Source organism: Triticum dicoccoides, chromosome 6B (genome assembly GCF_002162155.2).
Source record: "Triticum dicoccoides isolate Atlit2015 ecotype Zavitan chromosome 6B, WEW_v2.0, whole genome shotgun sequence".
In the NCBI taxonomy this organism is placed as follows: Eukaryota; Viridiplantae; Streptophyta; class Magnoliopsida; order Poales; family Poaceae; genus Triticum; species Triticum dicoccoides.
This window is the reverse complement of record NC_041391.1, coordinates 344,591,551-344,617,103: the sequence shown is the minus strand read 5'-3', so window position 1 is coordinate 344,617,103 and position 25,553 is coordinate 344,591,551.

Below are 25,553 nucleotides of genomic sequence, written 5' to 3'. Positions count from 1 at the left end.
CATAAATGAGAGAGAAATAAATAATTGAATGTGGTGTTTCATCAATATGCAACTCGTTGCATATTGAGCTCCACTTTATTGGTAGTATTGTTTGTTGCACTTTGCCATGCCATGCCTCTTTAAACCGGACATGCATCATACTTGATTGTGCATCATGCCATGTTTATGTGTTGTGTGTTTACCATGTTGTTTGCTTCTTTCCGGTAGTGCTTCTTCTTGATAGTTCCTATTTCATTGCAATTGTGAGGATTCGTTCGACTATGATTGGTTCGTCTATGCCTGTTCGTCTTCTTCATGGGCTCGTTCTTCTTCCTAGAGGGATTTCAAGCAAGGTGACAGTTACCCTGGATCTCACTACTATCATTGCTATGCTAGTTGTCTCGATGTTATCGATATGTCGCGCTTCCTACCACTTGTTTATCGAGCCTCCCATTATGCCATGAAACAGCCTCTAACCTTTTCCACCATCCTAGCAAATCGTTGTTTGGCTATGTTACCGCTTTGCTCAGTCCCTCTTATAGTGTTGCTAGTATCTGGTGCAGTTGTAGGTTGTTCCTTGTTGGGACATGGATATCATGGATCTTGGGATATCACAATATCTCTCATATTTAATTAATGCATCTATATACTTGGTAAAGGGTGGAAGGCTCAGCCTTTTGCCTGGTGTTTTGTTCCACTCTTGCCGCCTTAGTTTCTGTCATACCGGTGTTATGTTCCTTGATGTTGCGTCCCTAACGCGATGAGGGTTTATGGACCCCTCTTGACAGTTCGCTTTGAATAAAACTCTTCCAGCAAGGCCCAACATTGGTTTTACCATTTGCCTAGTAACAACTAAAACTTGCATAGGGACCGGCTAGCACCTGAGGACTCTTAATCAACCCTTGGGCCAATGCTCCTCATGAGTGTTGGTCCAAACCGGGCGATGTCCGGCGCCCCCTTGGCAACCAGGGTCTCAGCCAAGCCAACGTCTTGCCCATCCGGTGTACCCTGAGAATGAGATACGTTCGAATCTTATAAGGCTAGGTCAATGCATCGGGAGGTCTTGCTGGTTTTGTTTTACCATTGTTGAAATGTCTTGTGCACCGGCATCCCGAGTCTGGTCGGATGTCCTGCGATGGAGGATTGTCTCCATGGATCGTGATCTTGTAATGGGCTAAGTTGGGACACCCCTGCAGGATTTAAACTTTTGAGAACCGTGCCTGTGGTTATGTGGCAGATGGGAATTTTTAATATCCGGCTGTAGAGAACTTGACACCAGATCCGAATTAAAATACACCAACCACGTGCGTAACCATGATGGTCTCTTTTCGAGTGGGTCGAGAAGAGAACATGGTGGGGTTATGTTTGAACATAAGTAGTTAAAGATCACTTCTTGATCATTACTAGTTTGCGACCGTTTGCGTAGCTTCTCATATTATTCTTGTACTCGTAAGTTAGTCACCATACATTGCTTAGACGCTTGTTGCAACCTCACCACTTATCCGTTCGATACCCATTAAGCTTTGCTAGTCTTGATACCCATGGTAATGGGATTGCTGAGTCCTCGTGGCTCACAAATTACTACAACAACAGTTGCAGGTACAAGAAATGCAATGATCTGACGCGAGTGCGATTCTTTCTTGTTTGGAGTTCTTCTTCTGCTTCTTCTTCGATCAAGGGATTTAGGTTCCAGGTCGGGAGCCTAGGCTAGCAGGGTGGATGTCGTTCGTCTTTTTCATTTGATTTCATCCATAGTCGGATCCTGCTCTTCTGCTTGATGAATGCTATGTATTGATGTATTGTTGTATGAATGTTGTAACTTGTGGCGAGTGTAAGCCTTTATCTTGTATTCTCATCTATTCAGTACATGGTATGTTGTAATGATGTCCACCTTTCTATGCGCTCGAAATGCGGTTGTGCCCCGATCATGAATTTATCACGTGATTGGGATAGAACCGCATCTTGGGCGCGAAAGGGTCTTCCCGTGAGGGGTCTTGAATCCAAGTGTGGATCTTCTCCGTAGAGGCCATGGTCTCTCAATCGAGAAGAACCAAAAGGATGATCAAAGATCTATCTCTAAAATGAGCTAAACCTATGCTACCCTAGAAAGTAGGTGGAGGTGGTCTATTTATAGTCTAAGCCACGAAGGGGTAAGTGAGGGGCGAAACAGATACATGGGCCTCGGCCCGATACATTATGCGTAGATAGGCGTCGGACGTCCGATAGGTGTTAGTCGTCCAGTTGCTTGCGGGCGTCTAGTCGTTCGGAGGAGCCGGACTTCTGACGTTTTGGCTAAGTTGAGGTGGCGTTGGATTTTCAGACGATGTCGGTCGTCCAATCATTGGAGGTTGTCGGACGTCCGGTGTCGCGATGGTCGTCCGGTCGCTGTAGAGTGCCTCGGCTGTAGTTGGTTTGGCTGGTGGAAGCTCTAGGCGTCGGACGTACGGGGATCGTCGGTCGTCCAGAGGTCGTCGAAACGTGTCGGCTCACCGTTGGGACAGATGTCATCCACTCATTGGACCGAAGGCGCCTATGATACATCGACACGTGGCACGACCCAACAGAGGCCCATTCATGTGAAGAGGCTGGCCCGTTTGACTTGGTCAGAAGGTGGCGGGCCGGCCCACGGAAAGCATGTTAACGGCATGTTCACATATAACCCATTTACAGCCTGCTAACACAACGCCCATTACGGCCTATCCGAATAAGGCCCAGTAGTGTCATCTAGGCCGTCCAATATGATTCCAGCCCATTTTAACTTCCGGCCCATGTATGGCCCATGATGTCTTTCGGCCCATATGAGGCCCTTTGTAACTCTTGGCCCATTAACGACCCGTGGTGAAACTAGCACGTAATGAATAGTGTATCACTTTATACCCATTAACAGCCCATTATTCCATTGGGCCGTTTCCTGTCCATGTTATCTTTCGGCCTTCTCAGGGCCCATTTATTCTTGGGCACATTTCCAGCATTCAGTTACTTACGGCCCGTTACTATCATTTTCTGCTTGTGGGCCAAATTCAGCCCGTTGTTACAGTCGGCCCATTTGTGGCCCGTTAATATGTTGGGCCATTTTCGTAGCGTCATCAAATACGGCCTATTAACGACGTCCCATTATGGTCGGCCCATGAACGTACAATTCCAACTCTAGCCCGTTTATGGCCATAATGCGGTCTGCTATTGGCCTATGTTTGGCCAATCGATCATACGGCCCATATAAGGCCCATTGATGATACGGCTCGTAGAAGGCCCATGTCTACGGCCCGTAGAAGGCCCATTGTTTCTACGGCCCATAGAAGGCCCATTGTTTCTACGGCCGGTAGGAGGCCCAGTGTCACTACGGTAAATATGTAGCCCATGGTTATTGTGGGCTAGTTTTAAAAAATAGGTTTTTGCGGCCACTAGCAAACCGCGGAAAAAGAACCGCACTGACTACAAGCAAACAAATAAACAAGACAACAAGGAAATAAATAAGCAAGCAACTTACGCTAGGCTATCACGACTATTACACATATTACATCCATTGGGCATCAAAGTTCGCCACCAGTGCAAATATAGGGAACAAAGCAGCATATAAACGCCGCAGCAAAACAAGTCCACAACTGAAACCACTTCAGAAGAGCTCAAGAAACAATATCCTGTGTACCCATAATGCTAGAAAGATGCTTAGCAAGCTTATTAACTTTCTCTTGTTTGGCGCTTAAATCCTCCAGCGCTTGCTATCGCACAAGAAAGTACGCATCTGAATTCTGCAAGGACTTCCTCAGTCCTTCGGCTTCTTGCCACAGCACAGCTGACTGATGCCTTTCAGCTTGTAGCTGATACTGAAGAATCCGAAGTGATTCAGGCAGCGATTTCGAAGAGCTTATGCCAGCGGTACTGGCCAGTAACTCGAACACTACATCAATGCAAGACTGTGGGGTTTTCTCACTGTCTACAAGATCGTTTTTATCACCTTTCTTGGAGACCAACAGGGTCGTCTCACTATTTTGAACCTTATCTGCATTACTTCCTCTACCATTGCATAGTGGGGTGCTCTTCTCCAATATTTTGTTTGCATACTACAAGAGAAACAAGCAGACACATCACAGGTTTAGCATGTAGTATACGAAACTCATTTTGGTAAACCGGTTTAGTAGTAAGGTGGACAGGATAACAACATGAAACAAACATATATCTATGTACGATGGTCACTGTATTGTCCATATCATTCTAGTTTATGTTGCCTAATCAAGATAGAGACACAGTTCAACTCATATATTTTTAAGACACGGCAGCATAGACAGAATATAAGTGTGAGAAACTACACAACATTGGCAACACTTGTAATGTGCATCACATGAGAACATAACTATTTATACAACTTAAACTGAAATCAACATAGAGCAAGAAGTTAGAACAGCAATCCAGTTAAAGAAATAGGTTTAAAACATACATGTTGCACCATTGGAGTTTCAGTTGGATCCTTCAAATTCGAAAGTAGTTGGTATGAGTAAATACAGTGATGCAACAGCAAAGGAGTATGGACCATAGCTACGGAATCTGACCTAAGAACAGTTGCTCTTTTGCTTTAAACGTGGAGTTTAGGTTAGCTGTGGTGGTCTTCGTGCTTTGGGCACTGTAGTTGCTTTACAAACTGCTCGTGTGGGGGTACTCTGTGGTGGACATGGTGCTTTGTCAACTAGAAGTGGGTTACTATCCGCTGGGTTTGTGGTTAGATGGTTTGTAGCTGGTTCTCTGCCGAACGCTGTAAGTGTGCAATCTGGAAGAGTCTCGATTATGTGTGGTGGGGCTAGTTTGTAGGCCAGTACCACCATGATTCTATCTGCATTGACGGGTAGCACTGTCTTTTGTGAAGAACGGGTTTTTGCTCCCTTAGATACTGCCATCACCCCCTCCAATTCAAATGGCTGATAAACAAGAAAAGAAATTGAACATGTAGACATTGTATGATAGATAGATGTGGTAATTCACATATATGTTGTCTAACCAAACAACACAGCATGACACAATTCACATATATGATGCCTAACTAAACAGGATAGCATGACACAGTCTCAGATATATGATGGATAACTTAACAGGATATAATGGCATAATTCAACATATGATGAGTATCTAAATAGGATGACATGACAAAACTCTATGATGTCTTTCTAAAATAGGTTGGGAGGAAATAATTCACATACATGTTGTCTAAGTATACAGGATGGCATGATATAATTGACATAATTGATTCATATACTAAGCAGCTGGCACTCACATGTATGATCTCTAAACTAAGCATATGGAATTCAATATTTTGCATATGATGTCTAAACTAAGCAATGCATGATATGAGAAATATAAACATTGCAAACAGGAGGCATTCACACAAAGCATGTCTAATCTAAGCAGATGGCATGGCAATGCAAGACACCATATGCATGATATGAGCAATATAACCCTGCCAAGTTAGAGCATGCACCTCGGGGGGAGGGGATACGACTGAATCCTCCTCTGAGGAGCTACTTGTAACCAGCAAGAAATCTACATCAACAGGTAGCACTGACTGCTCAGAAGACCTTGTTTTCACTCCAGATTTTGCCATGACCGACTCAAATGGCTGATGCACACGAAGAGTAGATGAATGTATAAACATTGTTGACAAATGGAATACATTATGAAAAAAATATGGCATGATACAATTCACATATACGATGACTGGCTTGCATGATTCACGTATATGATGCCTGGCTAAAGAAGATGGCATTGCATAATTCCCATATACTCCCTCTGTTCCTAAATATTTGTCTTTTTAGAGATTTCAAATGGACTACCACATACGGATGTATATAGACATTTTTTAGGGTGTAGATTCACTCATTTTGCTCCGTATGTAGTCACTTGTTGAAATCTCTAAAAAGACAAATATTTAGGAACGGTGGGAGTATGATATAGAAACCAAATATGTGGCATTCACACAAAGCAAATCTAAACTAAGCTGATGGCATATAAGATGTATAATGTAAGCAATGCGAGGCGCCATATGCATGATATGACCAACATCAGCATGCCAGGTTAGAGCACACACTGCAGGTGGTAAACGGGAGTGGTTGGCTCCTTCTGAATCCCTATCTGAACAGTTATCTTCCTCTAGAATACAATCTGGAAATGCGGGAGGGGGCCCCACTTCGCCCACCATGGAGCGGCGTCTGCATGACATTATATTCCCATGCAACAGTCTTCTCTTTTTCTCTACATGTTCAGTATGATTGTGTACAATATCTGACATGCGTAATAATAAAATAGTTAGATTTTGTAAGGCCTAAGGGGTGCATGCAAAAATCAAGACTGATGGTAGCAAACAAGTGGATGGATCCAAAACTAATGATAGCAGGTAGATTATAGCTTCAGTTTAAAAAGATAGACAATGGATCATCTATTGTTTTTTGCCCACCCAACATGAACCACATAGAAGACCCCATATGAACCAGATAGTAGACAGATACTATTCGTTGCTGCCTCGATATGAGACCCATGGGCATTTTAAAACTCAAGTTTGAATGATAAAGTAGCAGGTAATAATAACCGATGTATAATGTAAGCAAACACGAAAGACTGTGACCTCTCTTCCGGAACTGTGTAGCCCTCAGGTTCATCTGCTCAGTCGATGATGGTAATGCAGTTGGCGTGGCTGCCGGCAACAGGGAAGATGATCTGAGGCGGTGAAAGAAAGACTGCAGGAGGGATCTCTGTTGTAGGGAACGCTTCTGTCGATGGTGCACGTTAGGTGGGGTGGATGACGGCACGGCAGGAGCAAGACATAACACACAGAGTTTTCTTTGACGCCCATCTGAAAATGAAGTAAATCTGTAAGCGCTCCATAGAATTGGAGGATTCTATAAACGCAGGGACAGGAAAAACACAGGAATAGGATAGGAATGGACGTGCAAAACAGAGCATTTGGAAACATAGGATTTCAGTCAACCTGGGTGTTTGGTTCACATGAATTGGAAGAACACATGAATGGAGAAACGTGGTCAAATTAAAGTCAAACCACGTGAAAATGAAAAAATAAGAATCTTATTATGCCAGTAATGCAATTAGTTCTATTCTTCATGCATATTAATTTGAAAAGGACGTCCAAGTGAATATTAAAATTCCTACATTTTTTCTTCGAAAGAGACACCAAAGGAAAAAAATCCTCCAGTTTTGCTTTGCTCCACTCCTTCTAACCAAATGCACGAATAGTAGTACCATAGTAGTTCCATAGCAAAGGATCCCTGAGGGATCGACATGAGTGCAGAGTAAAAAGTGATGCGACGAGTGTACAACCTCTTTGGCATAGCCTTGTGGACCTCAGCATCATTGGGTTGGACATGGAGTATGGTGATGCTGGTGTGATTGTCGGAGGCGGGGAAGAAGACCTGAGGCCTCTGGAAACGGTGCCGAGGGTACTGCTCCGCTGTGATGGACGGTTCCATCGTTGGAGCAGCTCCGGTGAGGTGTACGGCGGCAAGGCTAAAGTAGGACAAGACAAACAACGTTAATATGAAGTGGGACTCTATTATCATCTGCAATAGATGATGTAAAATACATCACCAAGAAGTGCTAGATGTAAAACGCATCAGCCACGCCACTGCCGCTCCGACAGATGCTATAAGTACTGTTCACTCTGAACTTAACTGAAGAAACTGAACTTTATAGTCGAAACTGAATTTTACTGTCGAAACTGATTGAACTAGTAGCAGAGCATTGCAATAGATGTTTAGGGCATTCGAGCACTAGAAGCAGAGAAACAGTGATCCAAAGCAGTAGACGCTTGAGCAAGGAACACACTAGTAGAGAGAAAGTCATGCAGTAGCACCGCGAGCGAGTGCTAAAGCAGCAACTCCTGTAGCTGCCAGAGGTCGTGCAGCAGCAGCAGCTGCGTGAGCGAGAGCAAGAGCAGAGCAGCAGCACGAACTAGAGCAAGAGCGGAGCAGCACCACGACCGACAGCAATAGCAGAGCAGAGCAGCAGCATGAACAAAAGCAAGAGCAATGCAGCAGCGCGACCGACAGCAAGAATAGAGCCGTAGCGCGAGCGAGAGCCAGAGCAGCTGCAGCTAGTGCCAGTGTGGATGTTGCCGCCAAGGAAGCAACGATATGGGGGAGAGACGTCATGGATGATGTGGCCGGTGACGGCGCCGTCGATGGAGACCCACCATGGCTGCTCGGTATTGAGCACCGACAGACCCATGAGATCGAATAAAAGATAAAAATGCAACAGTGAGTGCAGAACCCCCTTGGTGGTGCCGAGTTGGCCTCGGCTTCATCAGAGGAATTGGTGAGGGTACTGCGGTTCCAGTGGAGCAGGTCAAGACGGCGCTGTGGGGATGGAGGTAGTGTGGTAGACGAAGCGAACGTCAGGGCAGCTCCTTGTAGGTGGAGGACGGGGCGGCTGATCCGGCGGGATGACGAGATTGACGACGGATCCTCATCCGGTGCGGTGGATGAGGGACGGCGACCTGTTGCGATGGACGACATAGTCGAGGAAGAGTCTCCGGCTGGGCGCTGGTCGGGAGGCCGAGGAGGAGCATGGGGTTTCGCGGGTTTTGGCGGCCTCGATGTACGAATGGGGGGACGAAGGGGAGGGGGGAGCCATGGCTTAGGGACGCGCTTGTCCGAAATGTAGGGTAAGTTACCAGCATACCCCCAACGGTTTTGACACTGCGACATCAAGCTTCATTTTTGGCTGAGGGGTAGAAGGGGGATTTTGCGTGTCTGGGCTGCGGGGCCGATTTCGGATGAGGAGGGACTTTTCGCGCGCGTCGAAATTTCAGGATAACAAGGCGCGGCGCAGGTTGAAGAGGTGGGAGTTTCAAAGCAGGAGAGACAAAAGATACTCGAGCTTGAAAATTTCGGGATAACAAGGTGCGGATTCCTTATTCGGCAGAACAAACTAAACGTGTAAAAAAACAATTCATACAAGACACAAGAGAGTCGTGTCCCCTTTTACTATATTGCAATAGATGCCATTGAAAAAACTACAAGAAAAATGTAAAAAAAAAAATCAGGAGAACAAGATTACCCTGTACAGTACCAAATCGATTCGCACTTCCCTCAACAACAACAAAAAAATCAATTCCCACCAAAAGAAAGAGTAATGTCCCTTTTTATATGATTACAAATGCCAGGATCTCGAATTTCAATCTTTAAATCCATGTTATGTTGAATTCGAATATATCGTTAGGTGATCTTGCAGTTTATAACTGATGTAGTCGTACATTTTGATCTTCCATCATATATGAACATTTTACTCCACCCCGTGAACACATATATTGCCGTCTACCATATGGACTAAATTTGAATCAATTTTCCTTATTTGAATACGATTTTGTCAAGTTATACAATCATTTAAATATTATCTTGATAACAAAGAACATGCATATAGCAGTAATCATATTTCACTATGAACTAAATGTACCATACGATCTCCAATTCAAATATTTGGATCCATTTTATGTTGAATTCACATCATAGTACATTGGTCTAGGTAGCGAGATGTTCGGGATAATCTAAACCCTGTTTTCATATGTATAATTTTTGAATTGGGACAAGTTTTGGTATAAGCTTCTTGCAAAGCTGGAGATTCTCTCCACAAGCCTCATGGTTCCGAGAGGGAACGTGTCACCTTTGTGTGCGAAACGATATACGCTGCCTCCCCCTGATTTTCTTTACAGAGGCAACATAGAACTATATGAGTGCCCTGAATTTTGGAATTATTTCAGGTTCGTTTGGCCTTTTTATACATTAATTGAGTTTCTGGACTTTTAATGTGCATAATCCAAATTTGAACTGTAGGCACATGCTCCGGTGCACCAAAGTTGGTTGAAAAATCACATGTGTGTCCTTGGTTAAATTTCTAGGTCCCATGGAAGAAATGAGAATGAAATTCAAACATTTGGGCGTCGTGACTCGGCCAAGAACATCGAGAAACTTGGATTTTAAATTCATGTAAATCCAAAACTCGCCTGGAGATCATAAAACTTGGCATGGTGTCATGTCATGGCACTAACATGTTGTGGTAAAAAAATTAGGCCGATTTGGAACAAGTTTTGGTATAGGGGCCGTTTGGATTATGCCCACACCAGCCCGACCAAAACGACGGCATGCCAAAATTTTGGCAAAGGAAATAGCCGCCGCGAACTCGCCCACACACTAGTGCGGAATCACAACGGCTGGCAAAAAAGTTGGCTGTGAGCCAAAAACTATGCTGCGATCCAAACACTGGCCCAACCTATGGTCAACAACCAAAATTTTGGAAGGGCAGCTTGAGGCTGCCATCAAAACAGCCCCATAAGCTTCTTGCAAACCGAAGCTTCTCTCAAGAAAGCTCGTGGTTCTAAGAGGGAACGTGCCACCTTTGAGTGCGAAACGATATACGCTGCCCCCCCCCCCCTGAGGGAGTCCTGGATTAAGGGGTCCTCGGACAGTCAGACTATATACTTTGGCCGGACTATTGGACTATGAAGATACAAGATTGAAGACTTCGTCCCGTGTCCAGATGGGACTCTCCTTTGTGTGGAAGGCAAGCTTGGCAATTCGGATATGTAGATTTCCTTCTCTGTAACCGACTATGTGTAACCCTAGCCCCCTTCGGTGTCTATATAAACCGGAGGGTTTAGTCCGTAGGACAACAACAATCATAATCCTAGACTAGCTTCTAGGGTTTAGCCTCTACGATCTCGTGGTAGATGAACTCTTGTAATACTCATATCATCAAGATCAATCAAGCAGGAAGTAGGGTATTACCTCCATCGAGAGGGCCCGAACCTGGGTAAAACATCGTGTCCCCTGCCTCCTGTTACCATTAGCCTTAGACGCACAGTTCGGGACCCCCTACCCGAGATCTGCCGGTTTTGACACCGACACCCCCCCTTGAGTTTCTTTACAAAGGCAACATAGAACTACATGAGTGCCCTATTAAATTTTGGAGTTATTCCGGGTTTGTTTGTCCTTTTTTATACATTAATTGAGTTTCTGGTCATTTAACGTGCATAATTCAAATTTGACCTACAAGCACATGCTCTCGTGCACCAAAGTTGGTTGAAAAATCACATATGTGTCCTCGGGTGAATTTCTAGGTCCCATGCAAGAAATGGGAATAAAATTCAAACATCTGGGCATCGTGGCTCGGCCGAGAACATTGAGAAACTTGGTTTTAAAATTCTTGGAAATCCAAAACACGTCTGAAAATCATGAAACTTGGCATGGTGTCATGTCATGGTACTACCATGTTGTGGTTAAAAAAATTGTCCGAATTGGAACAGATTTTGGTATAAGCTTCTTGCAAACCTAAGCTTCTCTCAAGAAGGCTCGTGGTTCTGAGAGGGAACGTGCCACCATTGAGTGCGAAACGATATGCGCTGCCCCCCTTGAGTTTCTTTTACAAAGGCAACATAGAACTACATGAGTGCCCTGTTAAATTTTGGAATTATACCGGGGTTGTTTGGCCTTTTTTATACATTAATTGAGTTTCTGGTCATTTAATGTGCATAATTTAAATTTGAACTACAAGCACATGCTCCCGTGCACCAAAGTTGGTTGAAAAATCACATCTGTGTCCTCGGGTGAATTTCTAGGTCCCATACAAGAAATGGGAATAAAATTCAAACATCTGGGCACCGTGGCTCGGCCGAGAACATTGAGAAACTTGGTTTTAAAATCCTTGTAAATCCAAAACACGCCTGAAAATCATGAAACTTGGCATGGTGTCATGTCATGGTAGTACCATGTTGTGGTAAAAAAATTTGGCCAAATAGGAACAAATTTTGGTATAAGCTTCTTGCAAACCGGAGCTTCTCTCAAGAAGGCTCGTGGTTCTGAGAGGGAACGTGTCACCTTTGTGTGCATAATTCAAATTTGAAATACAAGCAAATGCTCCAGTGCGCCAAAGTTGGTTGAAAATCCACATGTGTGTCCTCGGGTAAATTCTAGGTTCCATGCAAGAAATGGGAATGAAATTCAAAATTCTGGGCGTCGTGGCTGGGCTGGAAACATTGAGAAACTTAGTTTTTTAATTCCTGTAAATCCAAAACACGCATGAAAATAATGAAACTTGGCTTGGTGCCATGACATGGCACCAACATGCTGTGGTAATTTTGCAGTCCGATCTGTGAAGGCGCACACATTAACAATCAACAAAGTCATTTTGGAACAAGTGTTGCCACGTTACAATTGGAAACACAAGTATTATTGAAACCGTGGACATTCTATTTACCATTTACGTGCCACCACATGTACCCTTTTTTTATTAGCTAGGAGGCGCCGTGCAGGGTAGCTATTTGAGTACGAGAGGCGTGCGATCAGACCCCTGCGCGTGCTTATCGGGAGGAGAGCCCTTTGACCTCCATCCGCCGTCCACCTCTCTCCCAAGGTCTCCATTAATGGCGCCCGAGCCTCTGTTTAATGGCGTGGCTATGTCTCACTCGACTGAGATTTAAGAGAGAAAAAAGAAAATCTGAAAGCACGGATCTTGATGTAAGATCCAACAGACCTATATAGCATCTACTACGACTTATAGCAAGACTGATGAATATATAAGGACGACGACAGTGGATAATAATTGTCTTACATAATTAGGAAGATAATTAAAAAAGCGACATGCGGCTATGCCCGAAATACACAAGGGCAAAATAAGAAGGAAGACAATGATCTGGCTCGCTAATCTCTACTTTCTTGATGCGTTGCTGCAAGCCGCGAGAACTAGTCTTCGCAGCGAGCGGCGATGAGCTCTTTCGTGTCCTCAAGACGCTGCTTGAGAGCATCCATGGATTCCTCCACCAGCCTTTGGCGCTCGATGCGGAGCATGTCATTCCAGTCCATAAATTTCTTGACGATGACGCCGGTCCTCTTCAACAAGGCACTGGTCTCCTCCTGTTGGTCTGCACTTTGGACGATCTTCGCCCTCAGCTGGTCGCGCTCGGCCCGGAGCCTCTCATTGCCCTCCCTTAGTTGTCGGATGATGCCGCTAGGCTGTTCAAACGAGGCTTTCATGTCGTCCTGCAACCTCGCCGCCCAGCCGGAGATCTGATCCATCTGGCTATGGACAATCGCATGCATGCGCTTGTAAGAGTCGTCGCTTGCCCGCGAGACATTTTCCCAGGCCGCCGTGGTGCGGCGGGACACCTCTGTTGCATTCGCAGCACGGCGGGATATCTCTGCTGCTTCCATGGTGCGGCCGGACTAGTCTACTGCATCAACGGTGCGGTGGGACCTCCGTGCTGCTTCGGCAGCACGGTAGGACCTCTGTGGTGCTACTTCCGCACGGTGGGACATGTCGGCTGCTTTCGCGGCAAGGCGGGACATCTCTCGTGCTTCCGCTTCCATGCTCGCCTCTCCCTGGTGGTAATCTCTTGACCCAGAACTCACGCTGGCCATGGCATACGCAAGGGAAGGATGCTGAATGACTTGTTTGTTTTTGTGGATGAGGAGTTGAGGAGGAATGTGCAGTCATCTTGGCATAGTAGTATTTATAACCGAGTACTAATACGCTCCTAAGTGGGAAACCGTTTAGGTTGTGATCGGTGTGAACAGGTTTGCAATTAAATATAGCGTGGTAGTAATAGTAATTTGGAATGTGATGAGACGCGAGCTCAGAATTTATTGATGGTTCTAGTTTTGAAGTGCGGCACTATTCTCGGATGGCATAACGTGGGAACGTGTTCTTGGCCTGGTGTAGCATATGCCATGGTAGTTCTTTTTCTGCTGCTGCGTAGGTGCAATAACTAGCACCGTCGGATACATATCTTATGGTTATTGGGGCGTTCGATAGGAATAGCCGCGTGGAGAGCTATAGACTAGTCTTTTTTCAGACGCATTAAACCTATCTCTCGGGACTTCTCGCACGCACCATCTCTAGCTCCCTAGGTCGATGCCACCCACATACACTTGTACTTTGAGTTTAGTACGTTATACAGGAAGAGAAGAGGTGCACGCATGCACTCGTCCTCTCTCACACACGCATCTATTTTTTTCTTGAAAAGGAGGATGATGATGCCCAGCCTCTACATCTGGGAGTCACACATGCATCTGTAGCTACGAATTGTAGTGTTCTCAACCATCTGATTGGCTCTATCATAGGATTCACATTGCTCCTTGGCCTTGAGATTGAGAAGTTTAAAACGCGGAGGCTAAGCTAGAGGCACGAGGTTTTGGTTAATGTGCGGGCCGCACACGGCACCATAACAACATGAGCTTCGTCTTCCTGGTGCGCAGTCTGGTGAGTTGTCCAACACAACCAGGCCCTGCTTGGTATCTGCGCCTCGACTTAGCGCAGAGAAATTAGGGTTGGAGGGAGTACTACTAGTAGTAGTACTATGTTGTGTCTCGTCAACTCGCACAAATATGAAACGCTTCGTGAACAAACAAGCATATATTCCCTCCATTCCAAAATACTACTTGACTTCCATTTGTCCAAAAATGGATGTACCTATATACTAAAACATGTGTAGATACATCTATATTCTGACAAATGGAAGGCATGTATTGTGGAATGGAGGAAGTACTTGTCATCAAAATGGATAAAAAGGGACGTATCTAGAACTAAAATACGTCTACATACATCTCCTTTTATCCATTTTGATGACAAGTAGTACTTCTTACCCAAAGGAACTTTATATCCAATAGACACAAAATATCCGTTCGACTGCTGGGAATTACTAATCTGATGTTAAAGTAATTGTTGCATCGCCACCAAAACCCACCATTTCTTAAGCTAAAGTAGACCAAGATAATCCCTATATTAGCATATTACTAAGATAAACAGAAGGCACTGTAGAAACACTTAGGACGTGAGCTTGTCAATCTGAATGTGGAGGGACACCAGCTTAGCCCCTGCTAGCAGCTTGGGCGGAACTGTGAAGAAGGTCAGCTCCTGCACGGCGACGTCGTCGGGATCCTTGCTGCTTGTCCCTCCATTTCCACCTTGACGGTGTCGGTCGTGCCTTTGGGCTCCTCCAGTGGGCCGTTCGCCCATAGCTTGGCCACATAGTGCGGTAGTGGGGACGCCCCCACTCTGATGCAGACAACCGACACGGCGATAGGCGTGCCAATGTTGAGCATGCCGCCGACCAAGAAAAATGTGCGGCCCTCCTCCTCCGCAAATGGCAAGAGTCGTGGCAACGACAGTGGCACTTGCAGCTAGAGCACCTTGTCGTACTGGATCCTGTGCATGGGCATGGGATGCACGGTGCTGATGTGGTGGTAGAGCGTCGGCAGCGGGCCTTCTTAGCCGCAGACAGGCATGGGGCATTTGCAGGGCACGAGCAGACACACGCTCTGGTGATTAGTGAGCTTGTGGTAAGTGATGTAGAGCCCACAGCCTTCGTGCGGGCACTCCACCCTCACTGACGAAAGGACGGCGTCCACCGCCGTGTTCCGCACGTCGAAGCCACCTCTGCGCTCGCACTTCTGGCACTGCTGCTGGTTCCCGGGGCGCTCGACGCGGCAGTCCATGCAGTCCAGGTGCCCTCCCTTGCACTGCAGAAATAAATCGAACAACACATCAATCAAGAAACCTGCACCTTGCTCGATCAGCCGAATGGATGAGGTGTATTGAACCTGATACACTAGAGGCGTCAAGGGGCGGAGGCACAAGGAGCAGTGGAGCAAGGTGAGGTCCATCGAGACCATAGAGAGCTCCATCGTCGGGTCCTATTCCGTCTGCATGATCTCGCCCTCCTCGTGCACAACCATCTCTCGCTTTAGGGACGGGGCATTACAAAGCTTTACCGTCACATATTTATACTACTTCAAGGTGGATTAAATCAACATATGCAAGTATCAAAAGGAGAGTCACGGCATGCATGCATGCATTGTAATTAATGCATCGGTAAACGCAAATTATTGAAATATATCGAGTGCAGTGCTTTGATGTGTCGCGTCAACTCATACAACAACGAGAAGTTTGATTATATCCTCTGCCTCGCGGACTCAACTGCACCTGCCTTTGGCTATATGACAGGTTGGCCACCCACCTGTTGGGCTCACCTGTCATACACGCAAAGGAAGGAGCGTCCCTCACTCGCCCATGAGCCTGGTGGCTGGCAGGACTAGGAGAAGCTTTCGCTACACGCTCTCCCTCCCGCACGCGGTGGACATGCAAGAGTTCAATCGGTGTCAGATGGCCAGAAGCGTACTGTAGTACTCCTCCAGTGTAGTAGTACTCCATCATTGTTCGACTTCCCGAAGAGGCGAAGAGCCAAACGCATCCTAGACGCTTGTGTGGCAGTTTTATGTGTAGAGTAGTCTAGGACAGCATGTACAGTGCCTGTAAGCTTAAAATCGTTGGGGCCGGCTCCATACTATGTGGCCATCTCGAAGTTTTTTTCATTAAAATAGTCTTCTGGCCCTACCTGTCATCCTGGTGATTGTAGTTTGCATGCTCATCTGGTCAACAGAGGAATATATATTTTAATTTGTGGTGGGTAAATGCTAGAGGTTGCAGCAAATATATTGTACATTGCGGGTCTTTCAGCCAAGTTTAGAGGCAAGCATGTGGGGTCAGTGCTATGATGTGTCGCGTCAACTTGTACAACAAGGAGAAGCTTGATTTTACTACTACACGCCTTCTCCCTCGCCCATGCGCATGGTTGCTCGCAAATGAGGACAGGCTTTTGCTTATAGTACTACAACAAGCTATCCCTCCCGCTCGCGGTGGACGGACATGCAGCAGTGGATTCGATACTGTAGAAGCAGTAGTAGTAACATCATTGTTCGTCTTCTCGAAGAGGCGAAGAGCCAAGTGCAACCCGAACGTGGCATTTTCGAACATTGGAGCACGCATATAGCCAGGCTCTTGCATGAGACAAAATTGCTATGTGAGCCAAAAAGGAGTATTTGCCTTTCTAGAGATTTCAACAAGTGACTTGACTACACCGAGATGGAGTACATATGGAGCAAAATGAGTGAATCTGCACCATAAATAAATACGTAGTTCTCTCCTTTTTCCTCTCCGAGGTGCACAATATTGAGTATACTAACTAGTCTATTTTTGACACGCATTTATGTTTTTTTGACACAGTATAGACGCAAGCGCTCATATACACGCGCATACACTCACCCCTATGAACGCACACACGCACACCCTACCCCTATGAGCACCTTCGAAAGACTGAGCCGGCACTATCATCTTGAAATTTACAAAGTCACCATAGGCACCTCGTCGTCGACGGGAACATCTCTTGACACACGATAGACGCGAGTGGCATTCACCTCCATAGGTGCTTGAATGCCAAGAAGGGAGAGGGTAGCGGTTCCCGAGACGTTGAACGGTCAATGATGCATCCTCAATTCACACAGAGGGAATTAATTGGAGAAGTAGAATAGAGCCAGCACGATGTGAATGCAACAGAGTTTGGACTCTCATATAAAGGCGTCCCACCACTCCAATCCATCTACTCCTAAGTCTTTGCGCAACATTGCTCACTCCAATCCAAGACCAAGTGACCAGAAGCCACAAGCACCTATGGAGGCGATGGACGCGAGCGGCAGTCGACTGTGCCAAATCATCCAAGGCACCGCCTGCGGCCTCGCACCGCGCAGCGTTTCCAGACGGTGTTGGTGACCGCCGGCATCGTAGCCCTTGCCGACGCCGGCTTCGCCTCTCGCATGGACGACATGATTGTCAACTCCATCCGCAAGTTCACCACCGTCGAGAAGCGCGCGGATGACCTTGTCGTACTGCTCCAGCCCACGCGCCCAGGCTCCTCATTGCCTGCCACCCTCATCGGCCTCCATGGTGACGAACTCTTTCAAGCCCTGGTGGCCCTGCAGGTGCTGGAGGTCACGACAAAGAATGTGCACCTCAAGGCCGCGCTTGCCGCACAGTGCCTCGCCATGCAAGAAACCGTCGACCTGCACATCCACGTCTACAAGGAAATCATCTACATAGGCCACTACAAGGCAAGCGAGGATAGAAAGACGTTGGCCTTCTTCTAGTGGCTGGAATCTTTGGACACCATTGTTCAGAAGCACGTCGACCTGGCCACGAAAGCCGCTGCTACTTAGGCGCCGTTCGGTGGGCTGGCGCCATGAGTCGAGGAGGTGGACGCCGTCGATGGATGCATCTCTTCTTCTTGCCTCCTGTAACCAGCACTCCATCGCCTCGTGTCCATAATGTTTTATTAGTATAGTACTCCCTCCGTTCCCAAATATAAGTATTTCTAAAGATTCCAGCAAGTGACTACTACATACGGAGCAAAATGAATGAATCTACACTCTGAACTATGTCTACATACATCCGTATGATGTATTCCATTTGAAATAGTATCTAAAAAGGCTTATGTTTAGGAACAAAGGGAGTATATGGCATTTTCATTCCAGTCGTAACGTTTTCATTGTGAGGTGGGGCCGCAGTTGAGCAAACCCACCCCGCCCACCGGGCGTCGGCCGAGTTTAGAATTAGTACTAGAAGAGAGAAACGAGGGAGGAGAGCTAGCTATAGCACGGACGTTGTTGTCAGATGGGACTCGTGTTGATAGAATAGGAGTACCGAGCACTCGTACCTCTTTTTTTAGGGGGGAAATAGTCGTATGTCTAGTACCACTAGTTGGGTGAGTGCGACCTATAGCTATCATCACTTTAGGTCTCCTTTTCTAACCGCAGCTATGGTTCACATTACATATTTTTTTTCATGCATTTATGCTCCTATATGTACTCCTAGGCTATTTCCATGTGCTCCCTTTCGCCGACATGTGGGCCATAGAGCATCTGGGTCGTAGTGCATGCATGACTAGGAGCATATGCTAGGGTACTTTATATTTCAGACCTCATGAATTACATGCAAACCCCCGTAGAAGAATAAATAAATAAATGAATTACTACATGAAATCGGATTATTTTCGTAGAAATGGGAGCACATTCATTAAATTTTGGACATAACACGTTTATCAAAAATGACCGGACCTAAACTAGTCTAAGGGCCTCTTTGACTTTTCCCACAAAAAAGGGCCTCTTTGATTCGCAGGATACTGAAAACACAGGAATGGGGAAAGTATGATGCCGATGAACCGAGACGAGGAGAACTCTAACTCAGTTAGAGGTTAGAGTTAGATTCTAACCCTGAACTAACCCTGAACTAACTCTAAACCAAAGAGGTGTATGGATGGTAGGGTTAGATTGACAATAAATGCTCTTTCTCAATCATTTGACTACTTTGGACCCTATTTCCTGCCGGACTTGGTGTGGCCGGCGCTTGTGTGGCCTCCTCTCACTCACAATTGACATAAACGAACCATCTTTACAAATCAAGCATGAAAAACATGATAAATTTTACTTTGTCCATACAAATAAAATATCCCACTTAAACATACAAGTCATCAATCAAGCTTCACAAAAAAAACACTCCATGAAACAAAGCATGAGCTAACTCATCACGGAAGTCATTCACGATAGGGAGGGAGCTCGGAGCCCCTCACGCACCGAGGAAGGAGCTCGTCTTCGTCGCTCTGGAGGAAGGCTCTGTAGGGCCCAAGCCCCGGGAACCCCTCCGACGCTGGCGCTTGCGAGTTGAGGTCGACACCGGCATGGGTAGTAGGGCCGCTTGCCGCTGACTGGGAACTTAATCTTTGGGCCCCTAGAAATAATGCAAGCCTGAAACTAAAATACCTAGAAAGGTGAACTGAATCTTTGGTCCTCTAGAAAAAATACAAGCCTGAAACTGAAATACCTAGAAAGGTGAACTGAATTTTTGGGCCTCTAGAAAAAATGCAAGCCTGAAACTGAAATACCTAGAAAGGTGAACTGAATCTTTGGGCCTCTAGAAAGATTTATTACCTCCTCAAGTAGCATCAAACAATTCCATGTGTGTGCCACAAATCTATACCAAGTTTGATCAGGATCTACTTTTCCAAATCAGAATTAGCGCTAGAGCGAGCAAGATCAATGATATGGCTGTGAGACAGAGAAGGAACAAACAAACCCACCCCTCTGGCGACCTCTCTGGTAGACGCGCCGCTGCCGCGCACGACAGAGGGAGAAAAACAACCGGTGAAGGGGGGGCGGGGCGACCTTCGAAGGCCGGAGGGAGAGGGTGGTCGGAGTAGGGTGGCGGAGGCCGGAAGGAGAGGGCGGATGGAGGAGAGAGAGGGCGAGCGGCAGAGCGGCGCTTGGGCGGGCGGCCCTATGGGGAACAAAGAGGAGTCGTGCAAGGGGGGAGGGAGCGATCTGGTGCGGGCAGGGGAGATTTTTTTAGTTCTCTTTTAGTGGGCCCGAGGATAACTAACCCAATTAGAACCTCTCCATCGGGCTAGTTTTTTTAGATGGGTTAGAGCAAACTAGCTCAAACTAACCCCTCCTGTTTCGATAATTTGAGTCTATTTCAACCCAAACTAACTCTAACTCAGGGATCCAAAAAAAGAGGAGTAGTACTGTACATGCTACAGTCTGGACCGTAGCATATTGTTTTTATGGCCATATCACCACATTGTTTTCTACTGCTGGTTCACTGGGCTACCATGGTTCGCACTGCTGGTTCACTGGGCTGCCGTGGTTCTCACTCCTCCGACCTGAGTAGTAGTAGTAGTATATACCACATCATTCTTTTCTCCTTCTTACTACGTACTCCCTCCGTCTGAAAATACTTGTCATCAAAATAAATTAAAGAGGATGTATCTAGATGTATATTAGTTCTAGACACATCCCTTTTTATCCATTTTGATGACAAGTATTTTCAGACGAAGGGAGTACTACTTCGCCGACATGTGGGAGAGCCACCATCCGGGTCGACGTGTCATGCACCAGATTAGCGTGCGGAACGGAAGGGGGGCATCACCCCGGTCGAAGCGCCAGTAATTCATGACTATAGTGAGTAGTCATATCACAAGTCTTTTTCCAGTAGTAACGCGCTGTCAAATCGCATAGCCCGACCTTTCCAGCAGTAAGTTTGAGAATACGCCACTCCCTCACCCTCCTCTCCTCTCTGTCAAACCGCCTACCCGAAAACTGCCACGCGTACTGCCCGGGAAAAGCCCCGCCCTCAAGTTTTAACTACGCAAAAATAGTTCGAGCTTGTTCGTTCTATACAAATACTTACTGTATGTTTATTCACCTGCGGGGTTCTTCAATGAATGGAGGGCCGGGGAGCACAAGTGAACAATACTAGTACTACTAGTAGTAAGTAGGAGTCGTACAATTAGTCACCTTAAATAGAGAGTTTCATTTCTTTAATGCCACATACACAAATTGAAACGCTTGTTGTGGAGAGAAAAGGATAATCACTCCACTATATATGTACGCAGGGGCCTGAGCGCTTGCTTTACTAGGGTTTCTCTCTTCATTCTCTCATCCTCTCCAGATCTAAACAAGACAGCGGTAGCGACATTTTCTCTCTGCTCACCGCTGGTCACAGATCTGGCCGGATCCTTTCGGCCGGTGTGTGTAGAGGACTAAAAGGTGCATCGTTCACGCGGTCATCACCGCCGAGGGAGGAAACCCATAGCTGCCGGCGGGGCCCGATCCTCTGCCCGTGCCGTTCTCTCCGACACAGCGCCATCTCGGGAGGTCCTCCGACCCTTCTTCCTCCCTAACGTATTGTGCGCAGATCGGACCTGCCACCGCCGACATCCTGACAAACCTCAGGTATAAGTTCTTCGAAAGCGGCCTTGCTCTACTGCCCCAGCTCCCAACGTGTCTGCATGTGCAACTTTTTCTACTTCCATCAGCTCTTCCAAATCCACCTAAATTTTTAGTATTATTAGAGGTAAAGCTACTTCATGCATTCAAATCTAGGACTTGGTTCAAACAACCAAGAAAGGGGGGAAAATCATATCATGAATCTAGGACTTGATTGAAAGAGGAAATAACAGGGGGAAACTAATAGAGACCGGGTACCCAACCGATCTCTTGGTTGAAAAGGGAAATAATGGGAAAACTCAATACAAACTGGATAAGGAACAGATCTATTATTGGTTGAAAAAAGGATAGAAAGTGGCGGCTGGTGGACAAGTCAACAAAGTATGTCTAGGATTAGATTTGCTGCCCTAAGATAGTAAAAGGTCTCCAGGATTAGATTTGCTGCCCTCACATAGGAAAAGTTCTCCAGGATTAGATTTGCTGCCCTCACAGAGCATGAACAAACTCGACATCACCACTTTATGCCTCCTTGAAGGTACATTGTGCTGATGCGTCCACTACCGCATGTCCTTATACCAACCTTTTGTTGTTGTTAATGTAAGGGCACATGTAAAATGAAGCGATCACACTGTTACCTTAAGGACATGTCTAACTAGTGTTATTATTAATCTAATGCCTCCAGTGATATGATGCAATTAAACTGTGTTAAATAATGGTACTCCTGCTGTTTTCCCAAGTATAATAAGTAAGTTGCTTCTTTACGCTGCGGAGTGACCTGGTGTCCCCATGGTCCCATGCCCTTAAACCAACTCTTTAGCTGTTGTTGATTTACTGTATCTGGTAAACAAGCAATGCCACCATTAAAGTAATCCCATATTTGGCAAATGTCATAGTTGATCCTAATGCATCCGGTAACATGAAGCATTGCTCACGTTTTAAAATTTCTACTGTCCTTGTGTGATTGCCATGAACATAATTAATATGCTTCTTTTTATTTCATGTATGTTTCGTATATTCTTATTGACCAGCAATTGTTTACTTTCTATCTTTTTGTGCAGATAGGGATATCCATTTCACCTGTTGCTATTGTGACCTTTTGATGAACTGCACAAAACACTTTCTTTTGGAATGAGTGTCTCGTGCAGTTCAACTAAAATTTCACGTGGGCAACATCTCTCAATTTTGGTGGAACTGCACAAAATGGTGATTGGAGTTTCCAAAATCTCCATCAAATTCTTCTGGTAATCTTGTGCAACATTTTATTAGCTTTTGCAAGATGAGTCGTCACTGTCACCACAATGGCACTTTATTTTAGTGGAACTGCACAAAAGGATAAGCAAATTATAGTTGCACCTTACATGAGCAGGATAGCCAACCTCAATGTTGCTGAATTTTAGTGCAACTACTAAAGCAGAACCTACCAGCTCATGAGAGCAAGTACTTCTTGCTAGCTGAATGATGCAATCTTTGCTTCATTTCAGGTGAACTGCAGAAAAAGGCGCATGAATTGAATCATGGATCTACAGGTTGACCTCATCCGAGTGGAGTTGCAGGTTCACCACATCGAGTCATGGCGGTATAGGGCCCCTCACACCAGTTGCTTCAACTAGTGCCACTATTATAGTAATCATGCTCTTTCTTATCTGTGCAAACAGGAATACTCTACTACAGATGTTGTGATGGTCAAGAGCATTCGCCAAGTTCTTCGATTGTATAACACGGCTAGCCAAGATGGATTTAATCCTGATATTCACTTTATCAAAAGGCACTAATGGGTTGGTTCTGAATCTTGCAAGCTAGGAATCAATGAGATGTGTAGGCATCTTTGTTGTACTTATTATTTGAATCTTATTTGTTGGTTCTGAATCTTGGAAGCTGGGAATCAATGAGATGTGTAGGCATCTTTGTTGTACTTATTACTTGAATCTTATTTGTTGGTTCTGAATCTTGCAAGCTAGGAAACACAGCATGATGATGTAGAGGACAGCAACCATACCAAACTATTCAAACTTGGTACTGTTTTCTGTGTGAAAGTGCGGTAAATGTGCTGATCATGTGCGTCCTTAGAATAATAATTTTAATTGTTGTGCATGTTGATCATGTGGCACTGATAGAACGAGCCAATGCATTGCTTCTATTAAGAATACATTTTCATTAAAGCTAAATAAATTTAAGTAAAATGACCACTAACACTTGTTATTACAGCACCAATACAGACCCACTCGTGAACCGACGTGTGTGGCCGGAATAGGTTTCTTAATGGAGGCCTTTGAATGCGCCGAGGGTGCATATTCTGACGGGCGTGTAGCGGGCGAAGGAGAGGTAGTAACTGTTGTCGCCTATACACACTCAGTTTACTATTGAATCCAGTTCCCCAAGAGCTGAAAAACGAAGTGCTGTTGCCGCCTACTCACTCGTTCACTTGAAGAGACTCCAATGGAGATCCGAGGGGTGAGCCTGCTGGATATGGACTTCAGCAAGGAGTTCACCTTTGAGTTCTCCGTTCAGTCCCATGACGGCACCAAGTTGAATGTGATGTACACCAATGATCCGAACTCGGTGAAGCTCTGCCTCGCTGAGTTCAAGCAGTACCTACCGGACGAGAAAGCACAAGGTCGCAGGACTAGACCTTCCGCCCATCCATTTGTTTCCTGATAGGGACCAGCGGATCGCGGTCGCACAGGTATGCGTGCGAGACGAGGTACTCGTCTACCACTACTGTAGGGCCATCAGAGGTTCTGGAGCATTTGCTCGTTTCATCAGTAGCGTCGACTGCACCTTTGCTACGGTGGAGATAAGGAAGAACGCGACGATTCGGCCATCTAGTGTAGCAAGCTTGTCAACATCCAGAAGCAATACAAGATCATCGGCAACGGGCAGGAGAAGGACTCCGTGGTTGACCTCGCCAAGACCGTCATCAACCAGCATTTGCCCATTTCGTGTGTGTGTGTGTGTGTGTGTGTGTGTGTGTGTGTGTGTGTGTGTATTAATAGAAACAACATAATGTTCTATTAAATCTGTCGTTCGTCCAACCATTTTATAGACCTTGCCACTTCCTTTATTTTTTGTTTTCATTAATCCTATATCTGAAATTTCTTCCTCTTTCTTTTTCGATGTAAACTGAGTTTTCTCTCAGTACTTTTCCCTAGAACCAACTCAACTGTCCCACGTCTAGCCTAAAAAATAATAATACCCCACGTCCTATTAACTCATCAAATTCAAATATATTTTATTTTGTAAATTGGAAGTTCTTACAAAATAATAATAATATTTTTTTATATGACTTGGCAAGTTAACTCCTAGTGATTGCGTACATAAGCTTGCAAAGATTTTACTGACCAATGCAGTAATAGACGTGCAATCCTGTGTTTATGTTTTTATAACATTTCTTCGTCCAGCCCAACATGATATTTTCACCCAGCCCAGCAAGTTGCGGATTTTGAGAAAAATGCAAATTGGCTTTAAATTCTACCATATATATAAACGGGTTGCATAGATGCTACATCATTGTTTCACCTAGCCCACCAAATGGACTAAAAAAACAAATCGACTGGCTGACATGTCGGCCAGTAGGTCAAAGCCTAAGCAAGGCATTGTATTTACATCCAACGGCCGGCATTCTTCTTCAATCTATCATCTTCTTCCCCCAGCGCTGCCGGGACCGCCTGCTCCAGCCTCTGGTGTCCAGAGGCGTTGTATTGCGCACCTCACAGCAAAACGCTACCCCGCCGACAGCCAGGCCATCCCTCCACTCTGCACCTCCTGTTATTCTCTGCCGAGTGTAGGCCCACCCCGCACCTGAACCAGTCAAGTTTCCCACTCCTCTCTATCTGCGACTCCACTGCCGCATCTTCCCCATCTCCGAGTCATTCTAGTCTGGGGCCTCACCGTCGTCCATCGCCTCGCTACGCTCGGCGCGGCGTGGTCAACAAACGAGAGTCATCGGAAGAGGACTGTACGTGAGAGCCTGACGGC